Genomic DNA, 10764 nt, shown 5'->3' with positions numbered 1-10764 from the left:
GATCTTTCCTGGATAAAAGAGTACAATTACTAAGCACAACAAAAGAAGGTTGGCCTTGTGCAGTTTTCACATTAGTATAGAAGTTGGAGTTATCCAAGCTTCCCTAGGGTCTTGACAGTGCTCCAAGGAACAGAGAAGCTCTGTATATTTGTGACACTCCTTAAGGGCATAAAGAGTCTGTCTGGAGTACATCATTTCTGTTTCCCAGGATATTGTTTCCATGAGCTCTCAGGGTAGTTTAGAAACTTGCAAAGCTGTCCCAACTGACTCTCAGAGGAACTCCTGGCCAGAGAGGGGTCCTGATATTTGTTCCAATGACTTGTAGCATCTATTTTTGTACACCCTCAAACTTTTCAGTCTGTTTGACATATGTCCTCCTTTTCACAAATGTGTAATGGCCAGAATCTCCACTCCAAGCAGCATCCTTATGGGACATGGAAAAGGTAGAAAAATGCTGCTCACAGTTATTAATGTTGTGAGCATTGCATCTGCTAGGGGGAAATCCACTCAATGGGACAGTTTTCCATTCAGGATGTAGGTGTTTGTGCTCCTTGGGCATGCGTTTTAGGAGTTTTTGAATGGAGATGCACTACAACGAATGGAGAGCAATCAGTGGGCTTTGATAGCCAGTTGTTGCTTTAGCTGAACACCTTCACAGATGATATTGAAAGCAAATTCTATGAGAGAATAGAGGTTGTAGAACACCTGGGAGTGATGAACCACCAATGGCACCAAGTAGATGGAATCCTATTAAATAAAAGATGCTTGAGAACACAGTTAGATGCATTATTTGGTCCTACAAGATACTACTTTCCAAAAAATTTTAAAAAGTGTTCAGATATTTTTATCACTGTGACTAAAATAATCTAAATTATAACCCTTTATTATGTCTTATTTAGTATTCTTCATGGTTACATATAATGAGTATGAAAAATCTTACATCCTGCTTGGAATTTTAGAAGAAATTTTAGTTACGAAGGTGTCAAGTGCATTAAGCATAGTATCCCACATCTGTAATACCACCTGATTGGGAAGCAGAAATAAAACAGGATCATGGTCTGAGGCCAGGCCAGAGAAAAAACTGCTAAGACACCCATCTCAAAAAAATGAGCTGGCCATAATGGTTCACATGTGTAATCCTAGCTACTTATGTGGCAGGCATAGGTAGCCAGGTCTCAATCAATCTAGGATCAGCCCTGGGCAAAAAGCTCAAGACCTCAAATAAACAAAATGTCTAGAAGTATGTCAAAAGGAGTTGACTGCTAGCTGTTGTACTACCTAAGTCCTGTCTAGCAAGCACAGATCTTCTGAATACAAAACCCTCTGAATACAAAATTCCCCTCTCCCACCAAAAAGCCATTGTCCCATTTGAACATTTAATTTCAAGGCCACGGAGAGGTGGCAGCTGGTGATATTCTCTTTAAAATTAGTTACTCAAAAGAGACAAAGTTTTTTAGGCTTTGAAAGAATTGAAAAGGAAGAAAAATGCATGTGATTTTTATTAGCACTCAAAGGCATGAACAGACAACGAGAGTGAGCAGAGAACTCACATCAAGGAATCCATGGCTAACAGATAACACTGAAAATCTTTTACCTCAGTTTCTACGTGTTGCTCACTGCAGTACAGAGACTATACAATGTCAGAAAAACGAGATATGAGAGTTACAAATGGTCAATATTCATCATTTTCTTGATTAATTTCTCTCTTGAGGGGCATTTGGGCTGATTCACTAAGCATGGTTGTGCTGAACGCTTTATTATATCCTGGTTTGTAATCTTTTGGGTAAATCCCCAGGAGTAGAGTTGCTGGATCATAGGGTCATAGGTAGTCAAAAGTAGGGTGAAGGGAGGAAAGGTTGGAGAATGAAGAGGAGGAAAAGGGGAAAATGTAGAGAGGATTCCAGTAAATATCCTACCATTAATTGAGAAGAGTGAGGGAAGGTGTGTGAAGGGGAGGGATTAATGAGAATGTTGAAAGTGGTGGCATTGATCAAGGCATATTGTATTCATAAACTGCTTTGTTTAATGACAACTCTGCTATGTAAAACAATAATTTAAAAAATCATGTTCCTAAAGTGATAAGCAATTACAAGCAATATTATGAGAATTTGTTCAGATGATCTCTAGGGTCCATAAATAAGACTTTTTTGATTAGGATGAGTTTTAGAACAACAGTAATTGTACAGACCATATTAAGAAAATTTGATGATTTCCAGCTATTCAAAATAATGATTGCTGGATATATGGCTCAAGTGGCAGAGTGATACCTAGTGAGAAAACGTGTCAAATATTTAATTCAAGTCCTGATCTCAAACAAAATAAAAACAATCAAGAAAAGTAGGGCAGTTTATTGGGCACTGGTAGCTCATGCCTTTAATTATACCTTTAATTGGAAGCTGAGATCTGAGGATCTCAGTTCAAAGTCAGCCTGGGCAGGAAAGTCTGTGAGACTCTCATCTCCAATTCACTGCCAAAGAAAGCTGGAAGAGGTATAGAGCTAGCCTACAGTGAAAAGCTCTGGGACAGAACCAAGGTTTTGACTTCAAGCCTTAGAATAGTGCATATAAATACACAGAAGAAGTGAGGCACTCAGGTTCTGGTGAAAATTCTTCTATGTGCTGGTAGTCTGTTGAGAGGGAATTACAGTGTGAAAAGCAGTGTGGATATTTGGTGATCCCTGGTTTCTTATCCAGGAGCTGCAGTGCAGTGTGTAGAAGACCAGTCTTTCTTCAGAATTTCGCTCTCTTGGATGGATTCCCCAATTTCCTCTAAGTTATTGAAAAGTAGAACCGAGTTAGGGATATATTTCATAATATGTCAGAGTAACGTTTCCTAGATATTTTTGTTTACCTTAAGATCTTTACAAATTACTTTTAGTAAATCTGAAAAATCTAGCAATTGACTATTGTAAGTAGATGAGTTTTTCAGTTCAGGTGATCAAATATAACATATTGTATTGCAATTGAGTGTTTCTTTTTTAAAATTACATTATTACATCTTCTGTAATTAATATAAATAAATGAAACAAACTACTGGAATATTCTGGATCTTGGCTATGGACTGGTGTTTGTAACCTAAAATCAAGAATCCGAATATTGTAATCAAACGTGAGACCCTCCCAGTTTTATAAATAAAGTTGTATTTGAACATAGCCTCATCCAACTTTTGTATGTTCTCATGATGCAAGGCAAATTTGAGTAGTTATTATTGAAGACCATATGGCCCACTCTTTACAAAACATGTTTGTTGACCCTGTCCTAGAATATTACAGCACACTCCTAGTGAGCATGTGGATACTATGCAAGATGTTTAACATATAGTTGGTCTAGAGGATGTCACTGGAATATTTTTTTTAATTTTTATTTTTGTTATTGTTGTTGTAGTTGTTGTTGGGGAAGGGGGATCATCAAGCTTGAATTCTGGGCCTGGGCATTGTCCTGGAGCTTCATGCCCAGGGCTAACACTTTATCATTTTGAGCCACAGCTTTACTTGTGGGGTTTTGCTGCTGCTGCTGCTGCTGCTGCTGCTGCTGCTGTTGTTTGTAGATAATTGGAGATAAGAATCTCAGGGACTTTCCTACCCAAGCTGGCTTCCACTCTTGATCCTCAGCTCTCAGTCTTCTGAGGAGCTTGGATAAAAGCTGTGAGCCATTGATGCCTGGTTAATTTCTTTTTTAAAATTTGATAATTTTTGTTTTCATCTGATTTCATATTCTATCAAAATATGTGCGGAATACCTTTTCCCACAGACTCAAGTCTCCTATCACTCTTTCCTGGGGGCTGTCCTGCAAAAGCGCCCTCAACCACTATGAACTCTATGAGGGGCCCTTATGGCAGCTGAGTGTCCAGGGCAAAGGTGGCAGAGGAGGCAGTGACACCTGGGGATTGGGCAGGGGCAGGGCATACATAGAGGAAAGTGAGCACTGCTTGTATGGGCAGCCTCAGTTCAGGAGCAGACAGCCCAGGGGGTTGATGTCACGGGCAGCCCTGGGGGCTCTGTCGGCTGCATGGAGGTAGCAGTGGTGCTGCTGCTGCATCTCCTTGCCTGCCATCGTCTCCATTGTCCCTGAAGCGCAGGTGCATGGGCTCCACCTTGAGCGAAGGGGCTTAGGGCAGCCGCTGGCAGTCCGGGATTTTCTGCCAGGGTTGCTCATCCTGCAGGCAGCCAGAAAGTCACACAGGCCATCCAGATGAGGTCGGCATGTGTACAGCCACTGACTGTCTCCCTGAGGCGCTTGACCTGGTGGAGAATCCAGTCCTTGGGTGCTCAGCTGGCAGCAGGGGACTCAGGCTGCTGAGTAGCATCTGGTACTCCCAGCTGCTGGGCAGGGCCCAAAGACCAGACCTCAGGCAGTAGCTGCAAGGTCGAGGCACTGGGCAAGGCGTGGTGCGATGAGCCAAGGTGCCCAGGTCCCTGAGGCCTTGCTGTCTGGTCTCCACTGCCAGCTTGGAGGTTCACAGCCTGGTGGCTGCCCCCTGCTGCTGTATGGCTTTCCAAGGACTCTAGCCTTAGCAGGGTGCTTGGAACCAGAGCCCTCATGTACAGCCCTCCTCCTTTTCACACTGCAGCAGAATTGTGGACCATAACAAGCTGCGCTGACCCGCCCCATTTTGCAAATTTGGTGTTGGAGATGCTGACCTGTGGCCCACAGACCCTCACAGCAGCGGTCTTGGAGCCCAGGAGGCAGTGCCTTTGGCACCCCATCTTGGACAAAAGGACCAGGAGTGGCAGAGGCAAAGGGGCCAGAGTGGCTTTGCAAATGATTTAAGTACACTTTATTTGGGAGTATACTGTCTTCTCAATATGTGTAACATATTAGTTTTGTTAGGTGAATATGTTGGCCATGTCTACATTGGTATTATAAAGAGAATGTACAGAGGGATTAAATTACATGAGTCAGATAATGAATACATTTCCTTTTGTATAGTGCCTTCTTTTCCCTCCCTCCCTCCAAGCCCCTTCCTCCCATTAATTGAATATTTAAGGAATTATCTGAGGAAATATGGACTAATGTACAATAAAATCTTTATGACAGTAGAGGCTTGACCCAATCACATTTTTTTTTGTAGAATACAGAAATCTATTTTCTGCAATGAAGAAACAACCACGAGCTAACCTTGGAGACTGGAGGGAAGTTACTGGGCACCCTAACCTGGGCACTAAGGAGAAGATCAATCAGCCTGAAAGGATGCCTGAAAGAACACAGAACTGCAGCTGGGTGAGATGATCAAGCAGGTCCAGAGCATTGTAGAGGTGGCATTCACTTACTTTTCTACTGATGATATTCACATACCATCATAGTTTTATTTGCTTTATAAAAGAAAGGAAAGTTTAGAAAGTTCAGCATTGGGAATTTTCCAATGTAAAGACAAGGCTTACTAACAATTATGTTGTGCTCAATAATAATACAGTATGGAAAAAGGATCAGTGTAGAGTATATAAAAACTTTAAGTACTGTGAAGATACTCTTTTATGAATCATGAAACTTTGTCCATGGAGCACAAATCTAATTTTATATGTTTTACAGTCCTGGGATATAATACATACAGTTTTCTGCTATCATTAGAAAAGGTACAGTTCCACATAGTGAAATCCTACATGATTTAGAACTAATTAAGGAGTGTTTTATTCTGTGTCATTAGTAGAAAAATAATTGTTTTGTTTGGCCCCAAATAGCAAATTATTCTCAATGATTATGAACTATTTTGAACCTAATAAAGCTGTTTTGAATTCGAGTTCATTTTTTTTCTGCCAGTTCTGCTGGGACATGAACTCAGTGACTGGGTGCTGCCCTGTAGCTTTATAGCTCTTGGCTAACATTCTACTGCTTGAGACACTGCTATAGTTTTTTTGCTGGTTGGTCTTTTACTGGTTGGGATAAGAGACTTATAGACGATTTTGCACCAACTGGCTGCAAACCATGATCCTCAAATCTCAGCCTCCTGAGTGGCTTGGATTACAAGCATGAACCATCAGTATGTGACTTCTGTTATGCTTTTTCATAGTAAATTTTCTCAAATGAGACCGAAAATGTATCAATATGTGCATCCATGAATGAGTGAATACATTTATTTCTTCTGTGAAGTAAGTCATAAACTAAATAAGATTAGTTTTTTTTTTTCAAATCGGAGAACAAAACCCAGGGCCTGGCACTTGTGTCTGGCCATTATCTCTCATTGGTTCTCAGAATGACATTTTTCTTTTTTTGCTGCAAAAACTGGCAGTGGCCACTTCATTGGCCCGGATAGAATAGGAGCATCTTCAGAGATTGTGTTTGGGGCCTAAGTGAATGTAAATAATATCTTCCCCACCAGCTAATATGTTCTCATCACTGTCTAAATAATTTCTTTTAGATATATTGTCTTATTATTGTACAAAATAATGGACTCCATTATATTTTCCTATTTTCATACTACTTATTTTCATAATATTCACTTTCATTACACTCTTTTGCCTGTCTCCTCCCATGGTTGCTTCTTGTTTTTACATTTTTCTCTCTCTCTCCCTCCCTCTCTCTTACTCTCGCTTTTTCTCTCTTTCTCTCTCTTTCTCTGCTTGCCTCTCTGCTAGTATTTGCTTTACACTTTCTACCTGCACTCCCCCTTTTAAGCAAAGCCTCAAGTTCTGGGTTTCTGCTTATTAATTGGAATTAAGAATTTTAGCCAGGCATCGGTGGCCCTCACCTGTAATCCTAGCTAGTCAAGGTGCTGAGATCAGAAGATTGCGCTTCAAAGCCAGCCTGGGCAGGCAAGTGCATGAGACTCTTATTTCTAATTAACCACCAGAAAACCAGAAATGGCTATGTGGCTCAAGTGGTAAGGTGCTTGCCTTGAGCTGAAGAGCTGAGGGGTAGTGCCCAGGCCCAGAGGTCAAGCTTCATGTCCTACCAAAAATAAAAGTGTTTCCATAGATTTTTCTTTCAAACCATGATAATAAATTACATTTGTTCATGTAGATAATATAGGAATTTAGTATTGTTGGGTTATTAACAACTACTTAAATTATTTTTGAAAAATCATAATGAACTATGCTTTATGAATCTCATCTTATTCTGAAATATTACAAAAACAGTAGAGTTCTTCTATAGGGTCCCAATGTAATAGGAAGCCCTGTTCTATATCAGAAGTATCTATCAACCATTTCTTTCTCTTGTATCTTATTTTACATCTATTCAATTATTATTTTTATTTGTCAATTATCTTTCAGTAGTTGTGCAAAGGAGTTGCCATATAACAAAAGCAGTTTATGAATACAGTGCATATTGATTTGTGCCACACCTACAATAATCACACCCCCCTCTGACCCACCATTCCCTTATATTTCTTAGTTTTGCAGTATAGGCAATGAATTCCTTTTTAGCAAATTTAATTTTATTTATTTATTTATTTATTTATTTATTTATTTATTTATTTATTTATTTATTTATTTATTGTCAGGCATGGGGTTTGAACTCTGGGATTGGGCATTATCCCTCAGCTGTTGCACTCAAGATGAGCACTCTACCACTTGAGCCAGAGCGCCACTTCCTGTTTTTTAGTGGTTTATTGGAGATAAGGGTGACATGGAGTTTCCTGCCCGGGCTGGCTTTGAACTGAGACCCTCAGATCTCAGCTTCCTGTGTAGCTAAGATTACAGGCCTGAGTGGCCTGTGCCCAGCTGATTATAGTTATTTTAAAGAGGTTCTGTAGAGGGATTTCATTTACATAAGTCAGATGAGAACATTTCCTTTCATACAACATCTTCTGTTCCCTCACTTTCTCCCAATGAGCTTGACTACATTCTGACCCTTCCTCCCTTCATTTGTCTACACTTTCCCCACCCTCTTTTTGATGTACCCCAATTTCTTGCATTAATATTCTCAGGCTTTGTCCTAGTCTTTCTAAAGATTATACTACTTGGGCCACATTGCCAGCAGCGATGGTGGAGCAGGAAGGCTCTCACAATGAAGCCCACAATCACATGCAAGTTAAGCTGCATGGAGAATGGCGGCCAGTATGGGGCACACCAAATGTACTGGACCATCTTCTTCAGGTACATGTCCCAGAGCAAGCCCTCTGAGGCCCAAGAGCTCATGTGCTCAGGAGCATACTGCTGTTCTTCCTTCATGGCCAGCAAAACAGCACAGCAGAGCTGTCCATGCTGGTGTGGAGTCCCTGAAATGGATGTAGATGGCAGAAATGGATGGAGTGTCTGGCTAGGGTGTTCAGTTGATGGACCCCTTCTCCAGAGCCCTGAAGTGTTCCAGTTGGGGTTCCTGGAAATGGGGCCATCCTTAGCTCCTTCCATTTTGGGCCCTGACCCTGTGGAAAGAGCCGAACTACTGGGAATCTTGATACTACTTTCTACACTCCACAGACGGTGAGGGCTGCGCCAACATGCTGGTGGAGGACTCCACGGCCCACAGCTTCCATGGCAAGTGGACATACTTGTGGCTCAGGCAGTGCTGCAGTTTCTCTATTGGAAAACAAAACTAGGTCTGTGGTCTTCATCATGTATGCACAGAAGCAACATCCATCAAGCACGGGCCGCCCTCCATCCAATCCCTGCTCCACTTCATCTGATTTCTGCTGCTGGCCTTGGATGGCAGCAAGCTAACCACGTTTATGGTGCTGTGAGAGCAGTTCCAGCCCTCCCTGTGCAGGTACCCAATACATGACAAGTAGCTCGACAGGACAGAACAGGACAGGAGAGTTGTCCCTCAGGGTACATCCCAAGCTTTTGTCTTCCTATGGAGGCAGTTGGCCACGTCCTGGCCTCCCTTAGTTACTCTATCACCTACAATTTTTCTTAGTTATGCTCTATGTATTAAAAACTTCCTTAAAGACAAGTTATACTGTTCATGGAGTTCATACTCACAGCTCTAAATACTGAAATGCCTAAAATATATCATTCTGCTTTGAGTAAATTCCCTCCAAAAGGTTTTCCAATTCAGAAGTTTATCTTGAATGGATTTTATAAAACGTTTCAAATGTTATACAAAAAAATAAGGACTAAGTAAATGAACGATCAAGTACTTAATGATTAGAAGACTCAATGTCCTGAAACAATTCTCCTTAACTGCTCAGTACATAGAGTATAATTCCAGACAAAATTCAGCCAGATATTTTTTATAAGAAACTTTTAAGAGGGCAAATAGTATTTCCTCACTTTCTAAGGAAATATTTTTGTAGAATCAAAATGATCTCTTCAAAGTTTTAGGAAAAGTCAATAATAAATTCATCAGTACCTAGAGTTTTATAGATTGCAATGCATTTAAATGTAAATTGAGAAAATTTGTGTAGATTCCATTTTTTTCGTTCTTCCTTAAGTAGGTTTGATAGGTTTCATCTTTGAATAAATCATCTGAAGTTGTTTATTACTGTACTTTTAAATTTTATAACGGTAGGATTTCTGATAAAGTACTCATTTGTTTTGGTTATTGGCAACTGGTTTCTTCTCTGTTTTGTTATTTTGTATTTTGATACGTCTTTTAAAATATATATCCATTTATTGATCTATTCAGACACAGCTTCTATTTTCATTGATTTTCTCTGCTGTGTTCAAAAGCAGGATTTTTTTGCCACTTAACGAAATGATTCTTAAATAGAAAAGCAAAAGAAGAATAGAATAGAAAAATAAGAGTATCAGTTCAAGCTTGTAATCCTATCTACTCAGTAGGCAAAGAGCTGAGGATTTTGTTTCAAAGCCAGCCAGGGGAGGAAAACCTGTGAGATTCCTATCTCCAACTAAACACCAAAAATGCTGAAAATGGAGTTTGTGGCTCAAGTAGCAGAGCACTGAGCTAGAATTACATATGTGAATCCCCAGTGTCCTGGTAAGTTGTGTTTTTTCTTTTTTTGAGGAGTGTAAATGTTTACAATTTTTAAGTCCTTAACGTAGCCCACTGCATGTAGTATGAAGTTACACATGGTCTGATCTACTGTCCATATGGTAATCACTGAGATTTAAAATTCTGTCTTCCTGAACATTTTCCAGTTTTCTTCTTTGACCATACATTTAGGTATCAGGGGTTTCCTATGGTCAATTTTCATTTAAGGAAAAAATCATTTCAGATTTCATTTAAAGTTTGAGACTGAGACTTGTACTTGGTGTTTGATGTTGTTGCTCTTTAGCTAGTACTTTACCAACTAAGCTATGACTTTAATCCATAATTTCAGGTTATTCAAAATGCTAGGAAAGGTAATAGTGATAATAATGCTATTAAGTCTTTCGCCCATCTAGATACCCACATTTGGTTTGTTTGGGTTCCTAGTTTATCACTATATTTATATGTCATAACTTTTGTTTTTGTTTTTGTGCTATTACTGGAGCTTGAAATCAGAAACTTGCCCTCTCCTTGAAACTGGACTTTGTTAGCACACACTGGTAATTCTATCTACTCAGAGAACTGAGATCCAGGTTTAAATCCAGCCCAAGAAGGAAAGACCATGAGTTTCTTATCTCTAAATAATCCCCCAAATAAATTTGGAAGGGAATCTGTGGTTCAAGAGTAAAACACCGCCCTTGAGGGAAAATGCATAAGTGAGAAGGTAAGGTCTTGAGTTTAAACTCCAATATCAGCACTCAAAAACGTTGCTTTCCTTCAGCTTTATATTAAATTGCTCAGAAAATAATCAGCATTGTAGTAATGTTTAACATTACTATTACAATAATCAGTTATATTTATTGATGTTATTCCTTTATTTTCCTAAAGTTTACTGACACATTAATATCCAGTAATAGAAAGACAGGATTACTCTTTCTTTCACAAGTATTTATGGTAG

At 39.8% G+C, this 10764-nt stretch overlaps 1 pseudogene; it reads left to right on the top strand.

The window, feature by feature from the left end:
• The first annotated feature begins 4538 nt into the window (after positions 1-4538).
• The window catches only part of LOC138812961 (Golgi to ER traffic protein 4 homolog pseudogene), a 10235-nt pseudogene continuing 4009 nt past the window's right edge, over positions 4539-10764 (top strand).

Source organism: Dipodomys merriami, unplaced genomic scaffold, assembly GCF_024711535.1.
Source record: "Dipodomys merriami isolate MVZ:Mamm:240054 unplaced genomic scaffold, mDipMer1.0.p SCAF_571, whole genome shotgun sequence".
In the NCBI taxonomy this organism is placed as follows: domain Eukaryota; kingdom Metazoa; phylum Chordata; class Mammalia; order Rodentia; family Heteromyidae; genus Dipodomys; species Dipodomys merriami.
Note: the sequence above shows the minus strand (reverse complement) of the source record. Positions and strands in the feature narration are given on the sequence as shown.